This window comes from Agelaius phoeniceus, chromosome 6 (assembly GCF_051311805.1).
Source record: "Agelaius phoeniceus isolate bAgePho1 chromosome 6, bAgePho1.hap1, whole genome shotgun sequence".
Taxonomy (NCBI): Eukaryota; Metazoa; Chordata; class Aves; order Passeriformes; family Icteridae; genus Agelaius; species Agelaius phoeniceus.
This window is the reverse complement of record NC_135270.1, coordinates 13,161,305-13,183,220: the sequence shown is the minus strand read 5'-3', so window position 1 is coordinate 13,183,220 and position 21,916 is coordinate 13,161,305. Positions and strand designations below refer to the sequence as shown.

At 42.8% G+C, this 21,916-nt stretch overlaps 1 protein-coding gene across 5 annotated transcripts in view; it reads right to left on the bottom strand.

The window, feature by feature from the left end:
- The window catches only part of LMO1 (LIM domain only 1), a 73,767-nt gene that overhangs the window by 16,222 nt on the left and 35,629 nt on the right, over positions 1-21,916 (bottom strand). The gene's annotated exons all lie outside the window — the stretch shown is intronic.

Below are 21,916 nucleotides of genomic sequence, written 5' to 3'. Positions count from 1 at the left end.
CAATTAAAAAGAGCAGAAGGGCCATCACGGTATGTACCCCCCTGATTCAGCATCTGAGCCGGGTTTGATGGGGAAGGGAGAGGAGTGGGTATAAAAAGATGTGGTATGCCACTGTTTTTCCTCTCTTGTGAATCCTGACTGAAAGCCAGAGCAGGCCAGGGGCCGCTCCAAAATAAATTTGATTCAAAAGCCCTAGAGAACTGCTGAAAATAACCCCACCAGTGCCCCTCTGCCACTAATGAAGCCCCATTCCTTAAGTAAAGCAGAGCTTTCCTCCTCCTCTTGTATCACTGGAGAAGGTAGCACAAAGCCAGGAGTTTCCTCCTTCCTGGAAACCCCTGCTGGAACTGCAAAACAGCCATGAGATAGCTGGGTATGAGGTGGTGACAGCACACTCAGCTCAGGAGGCTTGGGGGGACTTGCTGTGGTCACCTTCCCCTCAGTGCTGTGTCCAGCTTTTTCCTTCTCTCCAAGCAGCCAGTGCCTGCCATGGTGAGCACTGTGATGCTCATCAACCCTTCTCAGTTTAAGAGCCAGGCAGGAATGGACTTTATGGAATCAATAAGCAAGGTGGAAAAATAAACAAGGATTGTACTGTGGGTGAGGGACAGGACATGACAGGAAATGATGAAAGAAGAAATTAACTCACTGAGACACCAGAATTCGTTATGATTTATATTTTTACTGGTGTCAGTCACTAAAAATGACAATGCTGGGCCTGTAACAAGCATACTGTGGGCTTAACCAATGCAGAGATGATGAGAAGGGACACTGTGGCACAGCAGCAGGTGTCACTGGTTATATACTCTTACACAAAGTTAATCCACCCTTTCTGCAGGAAGCGCTGGATGTCCCAGAAAGCAGCAGCCTGATAATAGAATTATTAACAGTCCCTTAAGCAGAGAGGACCCAGCCAGTGCCAGTGCAGTAAGTGACATTTGCTGCTCTCCTTAAAAGCCAGGGTGACCTGAGAGTGGCTAATGGTCAGCACATGTAAACCCACCACTCCCACAGTAATAATTGCTCTGTCAGAGCCCGAGCAGATGACAATAGCACTTAAGACACCTCCACACAAACAGCGAGGTATTGATCCATCTGTAATCAAAGTGGTCTCAGCAGCACAGAGACAGGCCAAGTAACATTCAAAAACCCTTAAAGAACTCCTGCCCTCTGCCGCAGCACACTCAAAACCCAAGTCTCTACAAGCAAACTTTGGACACCAGTGACAAACCTGCAATAATTAAGTGAAAATCTGTATCTGTATTAGACTGGCCACATATGCAACCTGTAATGCTCCTGAGAGAAATTCTACAAAGCCACAGAGAAATACACACACATTTGAAAAGAGGGACAAGACAGGGAAGCATCAGAAGTGGATTATGCTGCAGATCAGACTGCACAAGTCCCATGTGACTGGTGAGAGTTTCTTATGAGAATGAGGGAAATGGCCCTGTGGTTCTAGGCACACCTTTGTTTGGTTGTTTGGGTTTTTTTAATCCAAAATACTTCTCAATAGCAAAAAGAAGCTTCCATTTTGAAGTAATTTCCATGCTCTTCCTGACTCCACTCCAGGAAAACTGCACATTGTGAGAAGAGTCTGCCTTGTTGTGAGGCAGAGAAGGGTGAGCATGTGAATTTGCATTTGCAAGCTGTGTAAGATCAGTACCAGTGATGAAAGAAAATAGTTCGCACCTATGAAAACTAGGACCTAGATGTGAGAATTATGTTTTTAGATAGGAGCCCCAGACACCAGCAAGTCATTATTCACCCCCTAAACAGGCTCTCTAAATGTGTACCCTTAGAGGGAGAGGAGGATTTTTCACAAGAAGGGTCACCATACAATCTTTTTGCAAGGTTTGTGTAGGTAACACAAGGATCCTGCATCTGGAAAGACACAGATTCCACTTAACCAGCACACCTTAAACTCAAGAGAGCTGCTGCATGGATGGGGCTTGAGATCAGCTCTGTACTTCAGAAACACAAGACCCTCAGCCAGATGGGACTTCCCAAAGCCTCACTTTTGAAAGCAGTGCCCTTTCAGAGGTACAGCTGCCCTCACCCAGAGAGAGGGTGCCAATGCAGCAGCAGCAGCAGCATCAAGCACAAGGGCAGTTGTGCAGGGATGCTACCCTGGCTGGACCATTAGGAGAGGCTGGTTTGATCATTTAGGGCAGGTAAGGAGGGTCTCCTGTGGCAAGCAGGCCTGGATGGCTGAGGGCTGACTGCAGGGGCAGTTCTTGTTCCATCTGTGGCCCTGGCAGCTCTCGCTCTCCAAAGCCATCTGAGCTCCTCGCTATTGCAAGAGCACCACTGTCTTATGAGAGGCTTCTGCAAGTAAGGCGAATGTAACACTTTGATTTGCTTCTAATAACTAGCAAAGGAACAGATATAGATATATTTTTAAGCAGTACCTTAAGCAAGGAAAAAAGCTATGTATTTGGTCAGCGTTCAGCAGGGGGCTTTCTAATGAAAAAAGGTACCATTTCAGAGATCATATGATGTTCAAAGCTGCTATTCCCACTCAGATAATAACGAGCAAGGTCAGCCTCTGCTGGTCAGGTTCAGTGTTTTGAAATTACATTTTGGGCTGTGAGGTTTCCCTCCGACATCCCAACCAACCGGTCTGCACGGAGCACACAAGCCACTACAGAAAGTTGCAGCTGCAATTAGCTGGTGAGTTGACACAGCAGGCAAGGCGTGAAACAAAATTTCAAAAACTGCCAAACTTGATCAGCAAGGGTTCCTCGAACGCTTGCAATGTCATTTCCAAGCAACAAGAGAGAAGCATCTCAGAAGCTTAACCCTTTTCACAGTAAGAGGCTTGCACAGAGAGGACACAATCAACACCAAACCCTGCTTTCCTCCTCCTGCCTCCCCCTTCCAGCAGACCTGAAGCAGCCTGGGCTCTGCAGGCACAAACCACCTGGAGAACTGCTCTTTCTTTTCAGTAATTTCCCCACTGCAAGACTGGGATGTTGCTTCATTTCTCTATGTCCATTTCCTCCCAGTACTTGCCTAGAAATGCCAAGATATCCAGTTCAATTTGATAAGGGACATGCGGTGTCTAACTGGGGCTGTCAAGAAACAAAGGGGTCACCTTTGACAAATTCCACACATGCTCTGTGGAGGAGGATAAGAAAATGAGAAGGAGTGTTGCAGAACTAGAAAAATTAACAGCTGGATGCTCACATATTTAAATATGTGATCACAAGAGAACACTGATTATTGCCAGATTCTGAAAGTACCATCAAGTTGCTCTCTCCTCTCCTGTTGCTAGACATCCAGTGCTCTCTTTTCTTAGAAACAGTAGATGAATCCTTTCTATTTCTGGCTACCTACACTCCCTTCTTTGCCCTTTGCAGCTTAATAGACTTGCTGCTGGTAAATACAAAACTAAACCCACTCTGAGTGCTCAGAGCTCCAATACACATTAAAAAATTATAGACACCACCTCTGGACTTACTGAAATTTATGTCTGTGTCTAAAGAGGCTGTTATTGTAGTGAGTAATCCAAACTTTACCACTATTCACAGCCGGACAAACAAGCTTTAATCAGCCCGTATCTGCTCAGTTGGAGTCTTTCTGTAAAATGATTCAGCTGGCCTTATAACACAAGTGTCCACTAAGTACACCTCTAAATTTTTCTAAGCCATTTTACTGATATTTCTATTCACATGGCAATCAGCTGCGGTTCCTCTAAGGGCACTGTTCATAAAGCCTCCTTTCCAAGAGAGCCTGGGAACTTTTCATAAATGGCAGACCTTTTAAATAACAGTTATCTGCACTGGTCCTACGGCGCACGGCTCCACAGTGCTCTGGTCTGCAGCAGAGCTAGAGGTCCCCTCTGAAAGCAGGGAAGTTCACCACCTAATTTCTCTAATGCAACTCTAAAGGTTAATTGGTCTGAAAGAGTAATGGGGGACTGCTAGCTAATGATATATGCCTCAAGGCTTTGCAGCTTGCCTGTATTTTATTCAGTCGAGTCCAGAGCATAAAACACAGGTGATATCACCAGGACTTTTCAGACCCCCTCCACTCCAAGTTGCCCCCCTCAGCTACACCCACATGTGTGGGGAGAAGGCAGCAGGAGCTGGAGGCAGCTCTTTTCCACCTGCATTTCATGGCTTATTAGAGGGGGCTCGGAGAAGTGTGTGGCTGCACTCCTCATTACCTCTGTGGAGAACTAAAAACAACCCTAATGAGGAGAGCCGGAGCGTACAGTACGGGCTGGGAGGAGGGACCTCCTCCCACTCTCCCCAAGGAACCCGGCCAAAATCTTCAATTTGCCATTTATGACAGCTAATTAGTTATTCTATTCAAAATCTTTGCTTTAAATAAAAGAACTAATTATACACAAAGGTCAGTCCCCCACCTCCTGTGAAGCACACATAATTGGCTTATTTCCCCAACATTGTGTGTATGTTTTACACAATGCTTTCAGGCAGATGGCTTTAACTCTTTCCCTCGACAAGTTTTTCGGTGTTGGCTTTTTTGTTGTTGCTGGGACTTTTGTTTGTTTGTTTGTATTTGTTTGGGTTTTTTCCTTGTTGCTGTTCTGTTTTTCTTTTTTTAAAGCCCCAACACCTTTCCTCAGAGTACCTACTTTAAGAGTAAAAGCTTGTTCAACACCAAAGCAAATAACTATACACACACAATACTTCTACTCTGCAAAAGGTTTGTGACAATCACTCCCTGTTGTACAGCACCTTGCACAACATAGCACTGGAATTGTTTTTATTCTCCAGAACAAATTCTTCCTTGAGCAGTACCTTTAGACACTACTACCTTTCTGTACCTTCTCCTGCCAAACACCACAGTTATTGCAGATTTACATTACCCTTATTCTCTTTTTTTTTTATTATTTGTAATATTTTTAAGATTTAAAAAAATTATATAAGTTGTTATTATAAGGATGCAGCATTCCAGTGCTAAAAGTAATTCTGGTTTAAAGACCAGGGGTTTGGCAGTCAGGCAACTGAGCCTAAGTTTCAGAGTTCCACTTGAGGGAAAAAAATGTTTATTTCTAGCATCAACACCCTTTAAATGAACTGACCTCCTTTTGCCTGCTAACAAAACCCCCAGCATTTGGCTGCGAAAGATGAAAAAGTAACTGAAGAGTAGGAGTAATCTTATTAACTCCTGTCTCATCACAATAAATAGGCTGCAGTCTTATGTCTTTTATCAGAGGATCTGATATCATTTAAAAGCATTAGAGCCCTGCATCACCCATTTAAGTAAATGCAGACAGTCATTGCCAAAAAGATGCAGTGAATTTCATTCCCCTAAAAAGAAACTCACTTTGTGTTCCCAGTATTGTATTACTCACCTTCTATGAATATTTCACCCTGTGAATCAAGTCAGACCTTGCACTCCCACTGAATGGAGAGTGTGCTGTCTCGGGCATCCTCACCAAGAATTTCATCAGAAAAATTACAGCCAGCAAGGTGAAACTCATCATGTCATCTGTATATCCAATTAAAACCTTACATTTGGAACACCACGTACTTGCAACTAAATGCTTATGAGTAAGACTTAGACCATTCATCAAAGTTATTCAATGAGAAACCACAATCTTTTTTCATTGCCAGTTTCATGCTGCAGTATGCAGCTGGTGATTTTTACAGTGGCTTTAGCAATTCATTTGGGGCATTCTTTCTTCTGAATCATTACTGAACAAACTTCCTAAGCATGGCAAAAAAGTAGTTAGAGAGGGCAGTTAATGGGAGAAGCAATATTTTGATCACCACGTCTATTTTGACTATTCTAAGTCCTCTGCCCAATAACACAGCAACTTTTTCTGTCCATACATTTCATGACAAGTTGTAGAGAAATATGTTTTAGAGTCTAGTGTCTCCTGGCAGTTTCAGCTGCCTAAAAGTGACCCAAAGCTTCATGAATGGCTTTAACCCCCCTTCAATCTCTCATGTTTTAAAGCCATTTTCTCAGACAGACCAACATAACAAAAAGTAATTCTTTGGCATAATTTGAATCTGTACCAACATAGGTCCTGATTCAGGACACACAGTTTAGGGGTAGAATCCAGACTTTAATTTTCCCCACAAGTTTTGAGTCTTCCAGTACCTGTTTTTAGCCTCTCTCAATTACAGAGTTTCTCCTACCAGAGGCCAACCTGTAGCTATAAAGAAACACATGGCAGCAGGACTAAACACAAACCATAATAATTGTTGCTGCAAGACAGTTTCTATAAATCATTTCAGGAAGCAATGTTTTCCCTGTGCTCATAAAATGTGTTTGTTTGAGCTTTAATTTTTCGTAATTGGCACATGTCCAAAGTTTATTCTTAGCACATCCACTGTTTCAGTAAAATCCATTTTTACTGTTTGAAGCCCTGGAAGCAGTACAAAGACATGCAGATTTCTCCTACTTTCAACCTAATCTGAGAACATTCTGATCAAGTTTTCTCCATTAGTCACAATTTAGCGTACTGCAGTCTGGCAAAGGTCCTGATTTCAGGTGGCCAGCTCCCTCCTTCAGTGTCTGTAGTAGAAAAAAGTTTGGCAATGGAGTGACTACCCTCAAACCACCCTTCCAGCAGTGTAAGAATGAGAAAAAACTATTATTTGGGACGACTGGCCTGAAATTTATCCCATATTCTTATAGATTCCATCAATTTGCAGGTGACCACAGAAAAGACACCAACCTCAAAAGCTGTCTATTTAGTGGGTTTGGGTGTCAGAGCCAAGGAGTGGAAGAAGAGTCTCTGAGCCAAATGGTCACAAAGGTAAGAACTCATCCCTTACTTTTCAGCTCTTGTAAGAATAACCTGTGTACCAAAATTAAATACAAGGCAGGGTTTGTGTCCCTTCCCTTTTTCAACAAGCAAGAAAATCAAACGGAAAAACCTTCTATCAAGTTAAATATCCCAAAGAGCGTTCAAGAAGTAAAAACTCCTCAGTTATCTCATGCTGATGTGTGATGCTCCCCAATGCTCCCCTCCCAGCTGAAATGACCTGTTTAACGTACCGAGGTTTCGAGACACGAGCAAAGCCGTGCAGGGCAGCAGTGCTCAGGTTTAGCAGTGAAACATTAACACCACCCTGACAGACCTGGCATGCTATGTATGTGAATATTTTAAGGAGAATAGAACTATATCATTGCTCAATCACCATCATCTTTTCTTCTGCCTCTTTGCAGACATACACAATGTCAACCTAAGCTTTCGGCAACCTTAATAGAATTTCAGTGCCCACTGCCAAATGGCCATTTGATGTTCTGCTCTGTGTACACTGATGAAGCAATCTGTCACAGCCCTTAATGCAGGCAATGATGACTATCCAATCTAAAGCTTTCACAGGCTTATAGAAATTTCTCAAGACTTTTGGAGCCTACAATAATTTGCGCAATACCACAAAAGGATTTGGAATCCTGGTGCGCTCTGTATTTAATGAAATATGAATATACTCCTTTAAATGTTTCTAGAAGAAATCCTACTCAGGCCAAAAGCCCATTTTATACCATCAATCACCAAAAAGTTGTGTTGTCAACTCTGAAATAGAAAATACTATCATGATTGCAAGTTACTGTAGTACGAATATAACAGCCCCTCCTGCCCTGTCCAAACTTACTGCCAAGGCAAGCACTGATGTTCATGCCCTGCACAAGATTACTGCAATAAATATACTAGGACTAAAATTTATTTGCATGTAAGAGGCAAGGAGAGATTTGCCTATGGGGAATGCAGAAGGAATCTATCTACTTAATGCAAACTGTGTAAGAGATACAATTGCTGCTGACTGACCTTCCAGGAGTCGTGAAATATACTTCCCCAGTGATTTAGAAAGATGCAGTTATCCACCAAACCTATCCTCTTCTCCCTTTCCTAGCAAAACCAGAGACACACATCTGCTATTAAAAGTTGAAAGGAGAAGGGCAAGCTATTTCCTTGTCTTCTTGTTGAAAGGAAAAAACACAACAGCCAGTCCTTTGCAGGACCATTTGCATGCTGAGCTGTCAGACCATGCACTTTCCATTAAAGAGATAGCATCCCTTTTCATAAGTCCATTTGGGATCCATTTTAGTGTTATCTAAAAATCAAATCTACATGGTAATCCTTTTAATGTACTCTTGACTTTTAAAAACAGCTTTATGTTCCTTCAGGAAATGTTTTAAGCCATTACTCAGTAATTACTACTCACCCATGAAAACACTGATCTTTTACAATATATAATCAGTTTGCTGACTTCAAAAATAAAGCAGACTGGAATTTTGTCTCATGAAAGGAGCAAAGGAAAACCAAGGTTAAGAGAGCATCCCATCTCTTCTCCCCCCCCAGTTATATCTAAGTGGTGTGCTTTTTCTGTTGTATGAGAGAGGCTGAGGTGGTCACAGTTTCAAGTGCCTGTGTGTGGAGACTCTCAGTCTCAATCTGTGAGCACTGGTGAGCATAGGTGAGCACTGTTCAGGTTAACCAATAAAGAAATACTGATTTAGGAAGTGGAGTTTGTATTTTAGACACAAATAATACCCTAACCTTCTGCAAGCCCTGAAGTTTTGAGTGATGCTACACAACCTTCCGAAAGGCTGTGGAATTTGTGGATTTCCTTTGATAAGCTTCAGGTGTACAAGACACAAGTCTCAGAAGAGGTGTCAAAAATGGTTCACATCTAGTGCAGATTTACTGGATTTTATCCACAGCTGCACTCAACATAAAATACTCAGTCAGATTCCAGGAGCTTGAAACTACCTTGAAAGTCCAACTACCATCTCCCAAAGGATTTGCCTTGCTTCTTTCCAAACTCCTTGTCACACCCAGCGGTGGCTGGAGAGTTTGAGTGAAAAGGAGACCAAGAACTGCCTTGTCCTTTGCAGCAGAAGCCAGAGAGAGGAGCAGAGTGTATTTTGCTCAGGTATAGCTGCTGTCTGAGAAGGACCAGACAAAAGCCCATGACCTGTATGGTACAGTCACTCATCTACAGGAGGTCCCTGGATAACCTGGCCTTGCAAGCAGTTTGACAAAGACCCAAGATGTTTACACAAAGTGTAGCCCACCAACAACCAATCCTTCCTCTCCCAGTGCAGACCCCAGAGAGCACAATGCCCTTCATGATGACTCTAGCAAAGCAGTTTAATATTTCACGACTAGATAAAGGGCAGGGTGATTGTCAGAAAGAATTTGCTGTACCTTGCAAAGAATATCAACCAAAATTGTTCTCTTAATGCCATGAAGATAGAGAAGGCAGAGAAAGCAGAGGCTAAATACTTAATTACCTCTGTTCTTCTGTTTACTGAAGTCTAACTTAAGCCTTACTGAGCCACGGTTTGCTTCCACAATCAGATTTTACTCTACCTCATTTGGCTACTGCAATTAGGACGGAGAAAGTCCCACCCCTGGACATTTCCCCTTTCATTCCCAGGAAAAGGTATGCAGCCCCCAGTGCAAGGCTGATCATTAAACATTTGTTATAGCTGCAGTTGGCTAGTAACTATATGCCTCAAATTAATTTTTATTATTCACTTCTGATTAAGTCAGGGCTCACAAGCCACAGCTGGCCATTAATGCTACCCTTCTTTACAAGAAAATATGCTGATAAGAATGAAAAGTGGTTTCTTGGCTGTTGTATACTCATTCTATAATGAGTTCCTTTGAGGTGACGTATAGAGGCAGGATTTGAGCATTATTAGCCTGGACAACAGCAAAGACACAAGTAGAATTGCAAGACTTTTTTCTCTTGTTCCCCTTTTTTTTTTTTTTTTTCCATGTCCAAGCAAGGCTTTGAAAACCCTGGTGCAATTCATATATTCCAGAATAAACTGAGCACTATGGGTTTGGGGCAAGTTAGCATGACATTTAGTTTGCATTAAAGCATCCTAGAAGTCATATGAAGTATATCATAACAGAGCATATTCTACTCTATTAAGCATTCAGGAGCATCACAGTATTCAGAATATGGATGAGAAGCTGGAATTGCACAAGACATTCCTCCTCTTACGACTGACCACTGAGTTGAATTCAAGCTGATCCTGAGGGAGCCATTTTCATTAACCTACTGTAGCTCTCTAATCCTATTCCTTGAATTTCAGACCACCACTACTAAAAGAATTTATGACCTGCTGCCTGCACTTTGGATGGTGCTCACACTTCACTCTTTTCCTCAATGCATCCTGCTCCTCTGGATCATTACCACTGCTTCATGCAGCAACCCATCCCCTTAAAGTAGAAGCCTGCTCTTCAATTCAGATCTTCATGCTCCATTTAATTCTCACCAACATACGTGAAGATGGCGATGGTTACACTTGGCCAGAAACAATGAAAAAAACATAATAATCATATGACCCAATCCAACGTGCACAACTGAAAGCCTCCTGAAATGTACCTCCTGAAGTCTGGCCCAGATATGTAGCTACTAATGCTTTGCCTGAAACCTCAGACTAAAATGAAATTCTAAACCACTAACCTTCAGCTCCAAAAAATGCCACATTTCCGGGCCAAAAAACTTACTGAGCAGCTTTTCCTGTGCTCCATTTCCGCGCGAGCGTCCGCCGCGTGATTTGCTCAGTTTTTGCCCACCTCATCATGAGACTCCTGACTGCTGAAAAGAACTCCTTCACTGAACTAATGAAATAAGGAGTCTTAAGTGCCCTGCAATCCCTTTTAGAAAAGGCTGTATCTCCAGATGAGTCTCAATTTCACAGCATCAGGGAACCGTGTGCCAACGCGCTGAACCGGAACGCCAGGGCTAGCAGGAGTTGCAGACAACAATGCTAACATCAGGGTTATTTTAGATTAGAGCACTTCCAAATCAATTTTGGATTTAAACTTTTAAATGCACTCTCCAGAAGGAATCTGCACTGACTGAGTATTTCCAAGGCTAATTTTCTAAGCTTGAATGAAACTCATTCTTATCTAAGAAAAAGATGCAACTAACCTTTGCCACAAAGGCTGGGTCACAGCTAGAAAACGAGGCAGACAACAGTCCTAGAAAGGAATAAACTGCCTAACCACACATCCATAAAACTGCTAACAAAAACAACCACCAAAACAACAACAAAAAAAGCCATACTGATTCTGTTGGGACTGATTTTAACTGAGACCAGAAGCTGTCAGGATATTTGGAATCAGGGCACTTTCCCGCTGCTGAGGTACCCCATCTCCCACAGGCAGTCCCATTCCAGCAGGGGTATGGGAATGCTCTGGGATGTCCAGGAGAGCAGGGCTGCACTCCAGGAACAGGCATCATGCTGCAGTGGGATAAGGGAAGAGCTGAACATCCACAGCCTGATGGCAGTTTTTTTCCAGACTGAAACTCCTGCCGAATTAAGACAGATCCTCAGCACTCCACAGAAAAGAAAGTGGTTGTGATGAGAGAAGAGAATTTGTAAGACAGATGGGAGAGTTAAGGTTAAAGTTCAGACCAGAAGCAATTAAGACGGGTAAGAGTGCTCTGCAACTTGACACAGGTTTGCTTTGTATTCAGAACTTTTCACTTTTAAGCATTAAGCATCTTAACTTGTGTATAGAGAGATTATAATTAAAACCTGACAAGCTTAAATTAGCCATTTAGAAAAGGTTCTCCAGAAAGCTTTTAAAGTAGACTAAACATATCTATTAAAATGGAAGAAAGGAAGAAAAAAATCAGAGCCATTTTCAGTTACAATAGTTTTCCCTACCTAGATATTTCAAGAGATTAGACAAATTTGAAATCAAAGTTCTGCAACTGTCCAAAGCCACTTAACAGGGGGGAGCGAGAGGAAGTGTGGCAATTAGAAAAACCTTTAAAACCCCCTCTATTTAATAGCCACAATCCTCTGGATGAACATAAGCACCCCAGAAACCCCATTAAAAAAGTGAAAAAAAAAAAAAAAAAAGGCGAGAGAGAGGAAAAAAAAAAAGAGATCCTTATTTCCCTTTGGGATTCTGAGCACTTCAGGGAGTGCTCTATTATGGTTCCCCAGGGATGGGGGAATTATGTCAATCTGACACAAGGTGGGCAGTTAGTGAGGGAGGCAGCCTGGGAACTGGCTTTCACCAGGCCATTCCAATTAAAGCATAGGGAGCATTTTCACCTCACACTGGCTATTTAGATTAATTCCCAGTGTTTCAGTGCTATACAATTTTTCTACAAGTTCAAGAAACTGACTCTAAAGCAAATTTGCTCTGTATCAAAGAAAGGAACATATCCACCAGTGCCAAATAACAGCAGATAATTTATTCTCCCCCAAAAGAACAACGCTACACATACATTGATATTTCAAGAAAAAGTTCACAGACTATAAGTATCTATTAACCAGGTTTGTGACAATAAAAGTCATTAAGGGCAAGGGTGCTGCAAAGCCCACCTTATTGCTTCCAAATTGTATATTCTCTCTTACCTGCCTTGCTTGTTCATAAAACAGATACAGTCCTGGAGAAATATGGCTGGACATCTAGCTGAAACACAAGACCCAAGGCTTGGTTTCCCAGCACACACATCCAGCCCTGCCATGCCCTCCTCTACTGCCCAGGCCAAGCAAGCAATCCCAACTGGCTCTCAGCACACCTTTAAGTAAGGAAACACCTTCAAACATTTGCTTATTAACCTAAAGAAGCTCCTACACTAACCTGTTAACCTAAGGAACAACTCTACATTATTCCTAGCTCTGACTGCTCCCAAAGCCTCATCAGCTTCTCTCAACCTTCGTTTTTAAAGCGCTGGAGCAGATGTTTTACATGCATGAAGTGCATGATATGAGTATTTGGACAGGCCACAGGGTGCCCTCGTGCATGTTGAGGACTCAGAAGTCCCACGATCGCAGCATCCTGCTTCTGGGTGAGACAGGAAGGTGGATAGGTAGTGGAGGAACAGAAGACAGCACAAATGTGATACAAAATATGGTGCAGACATGAGTACTGTAGTTCTTCAAAGGAAGGAGAGAGCCAGTGCCTGTCCCTGAGAAAAATAATCAAGCTGCAGCAGCAATGATCGCTCTAAACCCATGTCGTTTATCTGCAGCCTACATTCACTGCCTCCACATGCAAACTGTAATCCTTTTCTCCAATCTACCTCACCTGTGCTGCACTCCATGCAGCACCTCTTTTCAGAGGAGTCTCTAAATTATCTAAGCATAGGAAAAAAGAATGTTACTTTAAAGGAAACCATGATCTGCCACAGCAAAGCGTGAGAAGATGAGTAATTTGTTACTTCAAGTGCTAGGAGGTCTTTTTTTTATTTTTTTTTTCTGAGTGCCAGCAGTATTTGAAGTGGTAATGTGCATACAGAAATCTCAATTTACTTTGCTTCATCTTCATAGCCCACCAGTGTACTTATTCCTAATTCACACTGAACCAAAAATCTGATAAGGAAAAACAATACCTGCTCCAGATCTAATACCTAATGGAAGTGTGTGAATGAGGATTTCCAAAGCTCAAGATCCATTTGGATCCTTAACTGAACTGCTTACAAACAGGAATTGGGTGAAAAAGAATAGATATCTGCATTTCAGGCACCCTAAACTCCAAGTAAAAATGTCTATCCCAGTTTTGCTTATCTGTAGCAGCAATTTCACAGCAACGGCCGGGTGTGCAATTGCCACTCTGCTTTCAGAGAATTAAACAGCAGAAGACTTCTCCAGAGACTTCTCACTTCTTATGTGGGTTCAGCCTTATTTTCACTTCATTCCCAAACCTAGGGCAGCTGAAATCCATCTCCACTCCCAAGCAGGTCCATCAGGCACACCAGAGGAGGGCAGACCCCTCCTCCCAGCGCTGAAGCAGGACCATTGCTGTACTCTCCACTGCCTGTCCCACTGTGTCACTGTCTGCCCCTGATGACAGCTGCCTGGGATGCAGGTATTTTCCCCTGGAAGTTCCTGGCAGGAATTCCTCTGCCAGGTGAGAGCCTTTGAAAAGAATTTGGCTCAGTTGTCTCAAAAATCCTCAGTAGTGACATCTCCCTGTTGTTTTCTCCTCTATCTCCCAATTCCCTCAGCCCCTCTCTGTGGGTACCACCAATAAGATGGCTCTGAAATGAACTTGCTAAGCACCCTCTACTCTGTCAGTAGGATTGCTGGCCAACTTTGATGGACATGTATCTGGTGCTCTAAAGCCTACAGCTGATCTCTGATGTCTGCGAAGCAAAAACTTGTCACTGTTCTATGACATCACCAATGACATGAATCAGGTACTCCAAAATATTCACTTTTATTTTAATGAGCTCCATGACAAACTATTTCTACAGCCTGAGCAACTAGAAAGCTTGATTTTTTAAAAAAAGCTCTATGATTCCAGCACTGACACTGCATGCTTTTTGTCCAGAGACTCCTATACTACAACCCACAGAACCCGAGCGTGAAATGTGTCCATCTCCAGAGAGGAGTAAAGCCAACAGGCAGCATGATTCAAACTGCCAAGAAAACCAGGGGAAACCTCTCCAATGCATGAATGCTCTGAGACATGCTCTATCTATGCAAAACAGGCACCAATGCCACGCCTGGGATCTGTCCATCCCTCTCTCCAGGACCAGCCCTCAGCAATAACAACAGTTCATTGCTGCTGCGAAGGTCAAGGGCTCTGCCAGCCCTCCAGAGATTTGAGCTACTGGTTCCACAGAGTCTGCCCGTATCAAACCTGACACTTAGATTAGCAATTACTCCCCAGACATATCTAATTTCCCATTTCTTCAGTTTCTAGTGTCAAAATACACTTGCAGTACAATATGCAAACCTCCACTGGCAATATCTTTTCTCTCTCTTCTGTTGTGGTGGGAGGAATGCCTATTTTTTCAGGAAACAGTTGTACTTTTATGTTAATGTATTATCATACTCATAAACCCCTGAGATCATGTTTTTGTTATACAGCATCAAAATTGGTAAAGCTGCATTCCACAGTTACCATCACATTATCAGCAGATATAGAAATATTTTGGAAGTTGGCATGTAAGACAGATGCTCTGCATTATAAATACCAGAGAACGATCAGTCTTTGATATGCAGTCCATGGATGGCTTCATCACAGCTCTATTTGGTGGCTTTCCTTGTGCCAATCCACTGCAGCACTACATGCCACCCTGGTAAGATTTGAACAAGCAGAGGGACCTGCACATTCCTCTCCTCAGAGGCCAGTGAAGAGTTAAACCATGGCACCACTTCTTCCCATTCTGCATGACAATATCAGAGCAAACCTACATCCTTGCCTCTTCCACAGCCTTAATATATTAAAACTATTACTCACTTTTACTCATCATGAACATGGATTGCCTCATTTTTATCCTAAACTGTGAAGTGGCAATTTCCATCAGCACTTCTGCAATCCAGGTCCGCCCTCACCCACCCATGAAAGGCTCCTGCCATGTCACACAAGAGCCACTGTCCCTTTGTTTTGGGATGCCAACATCTTAAAAGCCTTCCAAGTAGAAGAGGGCAACCTGAGTAATTTCATGCCCAGCTGCAAGGAATTTTTAACAGGGAAGGAGACAAAATGAAGCTTAAAGGGCAGGTATTAAATCTCATCAGTCCACTGTGTGCCAAGGCTATTAAGAAGTCTGGAATTACAACAGAGCTCTGCTTCAAAACCTACAGACCTGGTTCTCCAAGGCTACCTATTTAAGTAGCTTGCAGACACGTGCTTGTGTCATTCAAGATGCTTTTTACACTCTTACACGGGCCCAAAACTGCATGAGCAGCCTGCCCACAAAAGCTGGTCTTGCACAGCACGTGGTGGTGGAGAACAGCTTGTCCTCGTTGGCTCCACTGGGGCAAACAGGCACCAGATTTGTTCCATTAACTGCATTTCTTACATGGCTGCACTGGTTCCTTTCCCTCTCCCTCTGTCTGTCAAAGGACAAGCCATCTCTGAACTCTGGGACTTTTTTATAAAACTGCCATTGGCAATTTTTGAGTAGCATTAATTCAGGGACAATTCTGCAGAAAAAGTCCATGTTTGGATGCAGTGCACCTTGTAAAGTGTAGAGAGGGGAAAAAGAAGCCACAGCAATGCAGAGGCTCAGGCCACAGAAATGGCAAGAGGATATCAAATGTTGCTTTAAGTGCTGAAATATTTGTGCTTTGAAAGAAAAATGCCTTCAGGAATCCCAGCAGGAGTCACCTCTATATAAAGACTTCATTTATAAAAGGACATTTATTATTCTCAATTAATGGCATTCTGATAGACACGTTTACATTTCTAGGTGTCAGATTCAGCAGAATACAAAATGACTAAAGGACTCATATTTTGTTCTGAAAATGGCCATAAAAGGATCTAAAGGTGAGAAAAAAGAAAAAAAAATCCACATTTTCTAGAAGACATATGATGTCCTTTGGTTCCTTATAGTTCTGAAGCCTGGTTAGCACAGCAAGGCTTTTGAAATACAGATTTAAACCTGCAAACAGCAAAGCTAAATGCCACTACAGCTCCTCATGAAATTAGGTGGCGACCACACTGAGAGGCAGTAATAGATCTTGATCACATCCTCCCATGGTTTATTAGAGAAACCTAATGTGGCAGAACACTGCATGGTAGGTTTCTGGAAAAATGAATAGCTAGAAGTCTCAAAAAAATTTCCACTTTGCCAGCAAAGTGTATATAATGCTACCAGATTTCAAACATCCAAAATAAAAGGAGATAGAGAATGAACACCTTCATCTTGTAAGAAAAAATAACTTGTCTTGGGGAAAATCTAGAAATAAAAAGCCACTTCAGTGACATGTTGTAACTGAAGCACCAATAAATTCTTCCCACATACACAGACACCCCCACAGGTTGCTGGTGGCACAGCACACACATGGCCAGGACTGACACACAAACGTTTGTCACTTGTGAGCCTCCCTAGGGCTAAGGAGAAAAAGACAACATTAACCACGAGAAGGAGAGGATCATATTTTTTAAAAAAGCCAAAACAGTACAAATAAAAGTGCAGGTACTTAAGGCCCAAGGCATTACACTGCCCAACTCCCCGAGGCAACAGGCCATCTTTGTGATGTGTGAGCACACGTACATCTACCATCAAATGTAGTCAGTCACCTCCAAATAATGTATGTATCTAGAAAAACATTTTTACTCATGTTCACTCTCCTTTCTCTGCTGGAAAGAGCTGCAGACTGTTTGCTTTACCAAAAACTTGAGCACTGGTTGGTTTTGTTGTTCGGTAGGTTGGTTGCGGGCATTCTTTGATATTTTGTTGTTATTGTATTTAAAATTAGGAATACCCCATAGAAAATTAAATCTTCCCATCAAGTTCCAGAGGACTTCAAATAAAACTGCCTAACCACCAATTCAACTATATAAATCTACATGTTGTGGGTATTCCCACCCAACAGCCTGATGTTAGATCTGTAAATAATTCAGTACTCAAGTAATAGCAGCTAAATTTAAAAAGCACCCACAAAACCTACTGCCATTAACTGGAGCTTTCAATGCCCAGTTTTGGTTTCTTGGGCGGGGTGGGAAATGCAATTTACTACCAGGGGGAAGTACAAGTGTTGAAAACTAATTCAGCAGTGCCTCCAAGTATGGGAGCTGTCCCTCAGCCCAGGGCACTGGGGATTTGTGCGCTCCGCCACCACCTCCGGACTCACAGGACAAGCCCACCCTAAAAACCCTTGGGAAGAGCTGGAATGCCAGCAGCTCCCAGTTTGGAATAAGCACTGGGAACCAGAAAAATCTCAGATTATAACTGCAGTTCTGCCACTGTTTTATGTGTGACAATCTCTGCATCCATCGGTGCCTCTGCCGGTGACGGGGAACCAGCAACGCCGATTATTTCCAAAAGATTTCAAGCGCTCTCCAGCACTGTGAAAAAAAGCACCAAGTGCTTTCCAAGTGTAAATGCGCTGCCAGCTGCAAAAGATATAACATAACAGGCTACACCTACCTTATCCTAGGGTCCTTTATCAAAGGGCAGGTAGATTAAAGAGATTAAACTTTCTGGAGTATTTTAAAACTTCCATAAAGTCCCCACACCAGTTTACAACTTTTTTCCTGAAAAAAACCCCTTTGTAAACTGTGAGGTGCTCTGGCAGATATAACGTAGATGTATCTTACCAGCAAAAGGCAGTTTCTCCTCCTTCTAAATGATGGAACGTCAATTTGCATCATAATTAAACCAAGGCCCTGTAACGTTACTTTTAGTTAAAACAGTAAACTACTATAATAAAAGTGTACCTGGGGAATATTTAGAGAAGGCACTAATGATTTCTTCCCCAGTGGTTAATAAATTCACTTCCAGATCAATTTGTTCATGATAGAAACTTGAGAGCATAAACAGTTACACAAGCACATTAGAGTGTGTCTTTCTCAGTATAAATGATTTATTACAATGATTAGCAGCACATAAACAATTTAAAATACAACTCTAATTAGCTTTTTGGAAGAAAAGGAGAAAAATCTTCCTGACTCCTTCTACACATTATGTTTTACTTTTCTAAGTGTGTACTTTTTAATTAAATCCAAATGTCACAATAAATTTAAAGTGTTTTATTACCATTCTGGCTAACTAAGCCATTCATGCAAACACCCATTATATTAAACCAGATGCAGGACTGAAAGTGGTTGAGGAGAGAGCAGAAAGAAAGGGGGCGAAGGCAATTACTTCTATATTTGACAAGAGATTTGTACAAATGTTTAAAGACAAGAAGATCTTTGGCAAGGTTTCTCTGTTTTATCCAGGGAGGTTGGCCAGCTAATTGCTCTTTAATACCCGTTTCCAAGTTTGAAAGCGTCGCACCGGGTTAAACATTCCCCATCCGAAGCATAAAGAGGGGACAGGAGAAAGGTGGGGCAACCATTCTGCATGAAACCTCGTACAATTCACCACAAACAGCCAGAGCAAACCATGCCTCCACCTGTAGATACACCCACTTCTATGCCTGGGCAGAGCAGAGGATAAAGACATGGCCTGCCTAAAAGCTTAGAGAGCTCTCCCACGAGGTGGCTGACAACCAGCCCTTGCTGGTCATGATGACCATCACTCATCTGTGGGATGAAGGGCCACCTCCCCTGGCAGTGTCCAGAGGGGAGGTGGATGTGGCCAGTCATCCCAGAGGCAGTCCCACAGCCCAGGGACAGTGGCAGCAGAGGGCATTTCCCTCTTAGCTGTGGGGAAAAGGGGAGGGAAAGGCTTCAGGTTATAGGAGCTGGGGGGCTGCGAGGGAAGCAAGGAGGGAGGAAAAGGGAAACCCAGCCCTAGAACCCCCCAACCCATGAAGCCTCAGGGCCACTCCACAGCACTCTGTTTTACTGCTTCCTCAGCAGCCTGGTCTAAACAGGACAGATTTAGCATAGTTCAACAAAAGCTACCCATTAAAGAAAGCAGCTGTGATTATTAAAATAGGTTAGAGAACATGGGCATGGTGCAGATAAAGCTTTTGACCTCAGCGTGCAGCTCTCTCAAGAACATTTTAGCACAATTTATCTAAATTAAAAACCAAACACCGAATTCCAAAAGATCGTTTAAAAAATGCGATTAAAAAAGCAGGTCAAGGGTTGGAAATTAGTAATTACTACTACAATTAACCAAAATCAGACAGAGACACATGAATTGTGCACATTACTGCGGTTCACTTCAGAAAGGCAAATGTGAGCAGAGCACAGAAGGAAAAGCCGCGAGTCGCAGAACCACTCGTATAATTAACCTCTGCCACAGCACAGGACCTGCTCTTGTAAGTTTGCGTCATTCCTTTCGAGAGGGAAGTGCTGCCAGCTCCTACACCCAGCTATCACACCACACTCCTCACCAGCAACCCAATTCCTTGGAAACCAATATTTTGATTTTCTTCCAGTCCAAGATCTTAGTGCATCTTCACCCTATTAGCAGCGTGTTTGCCCTTCAGCTCCTATTTTAACAGTTCTGAAAAAGATGAGAAGGGCCAACATCTGAACGTCCTGGTATTGAGAAGAGGTCATTTGCCAAAAATGCCACCTGCTAGAGTCCATATTGTTTGAGAGCAAAAGCCTATTGAGAGCTGCAAAGAACAAAACAAAGGTTTTCTAAAACAGACTACTTAGCACTGGATGGAGACAGAAATACTCTGTATGCAACTAACATCCTTCAGATGATTTTCCTTAGGTTTTGGGGGGATAAAAGATAATTTAACAATTAGCACTTTGTTCCCACTTCAATCTCAGAAAGGCTCTTTGTGAGCTTCCTTGGAACAACTCAAAGAGCTCAGTGGGAAAGAACAGACTGACTACTGTTTTGAACTATAACCAAAATGAACTATTCTCTAGGTCCTCCCTTGAAGCTATCATCTACCTTAGGTTAGATGAGGGAAATCTAGGTTCAAATTTTATTCAGGCTCCAGTTTAATTTTGAGAGCTCAGAAGGCTCCACAAATCATTTTAAGTTAAAGTAATGAAAATAGGTGAACTTGAGAAGGTGGACAGGCACGAATGATCTCTTCCAAAATAGGGAAGAATCCATCTGTTCCCTTTTAAAGTGTATAAAAGTCTTTGTAGCAGTAATGAAAATTCAGGGATGTAAGTCATGGACATCATAGCAGTCTATTAGAGAGAGGACTGGGGCTGTATTACAGAATACTGTGAGCTGCGGTGATTATATAAAAGGGATGCAGCAAAGGCAGCATAGCAGAGGGCAAGTGAAATGATTCAAGGACTCAAGAATCTCAGCTTTTCAGAAATGGAGGGAGAAATGAAGATTTCTATCTTTTGAAGAGGCAGGATGAGTACAGAGCCATTCAGATGTCTGAGCAAAGCTGTGAAGATGAAGGTATAAAGCAGAAAGAGTTCCTCAGATGCAGAAGGCAAATGGCTGCACCTCCAGGTTTGCACCACAGCCAGCACCGGGACAAACAGGCTCAGCCACAGCTCTTGGGAAGGTCTCTGCACTTCCTCTCTTTGTTCCACACACATCACACTATCCCCTTCAGCCACGCACTATCAGGCAGGAGCAAGACACAGCCTCCAGCCAGGCACCTCAGCTGGGGCAGAGCTGGTGAGGGTAAGGGACACCCTGGCCATGGCTGGGGGCTGCCCATGGAGTACCTTCAGCTGTCTCCAGCTTCAAACAGGGGCTGGCTTCTGCTTCCCAGCCCTGTGCCAGCAGCACCACCAGCTCCCTCTGTACTGCTTCCCACAGGACAGCCACAAAGCTGGAGGCACTGAGAACTCTGCTAGCCCACAGCAGAACTGGACACAAAACCACCCTTTTGAGCCCTCTGCCCAGACTGTGGCACAAAGAGGAGAAATGCTACACTCACCACCTGCCAGTTCTCCTGCTGGATCTGGCTCCTGTGAGGCACCCTGAGCAAAACCAGCCAAACCCCATGGGACTCCTGAAAAGACTTAATATGAGTTGATCAGTCACCATGTCAAATAAAGACCAAATGTTGACAAACCCTTACTTAAGTAGTTAGAAATATTCTTCTGTGTATATTCTAAAAATGGCAGGTTCCACATCCCCCCTGCAGCAGTTCTTCTGACTTGGAGCCAGTAGTACCAGAAACCACAAAACCCCCAGCATGCCTGGTTTAAACTCATGCATGCATGCCTTTCTCCTTGGTGACTACACTTACCTCCTCCAAAACAAAGAGATCCAGTTTACTTCCACATTTCCAAAGATACTGGAAATGTGCTTTGTTGCATATCTCTTTGCTAATATTTATAAAATATCAGCATGTGCCTTATTTGGTTTGTGCATTGTTCCCAAATTGGTTTTCCCTATTTTAGAGGAAAAGCACCTTATCATAATACATTGTATATTGCAGAGTAAATCAAGCAAGGGGGGAGGTGAGGATGTCATATTAAATTGCATAAGTGATACAAAAAGCACAGCCAGATTAGCATTTGATGCAGTAGAACACAAAATCTTACTCCCAAAGTAAACTGGAAACAGACTGACAGCCAGCACCCATGCTGATCTGTCCGTGGGTCTGGCACTGCAGAAAGAACCACATGAACTTACATGGCTTTTTTGCAATTCACCATGTAGCATTCACACCTGAGATGTGGAACCCAGAATTTCATTCC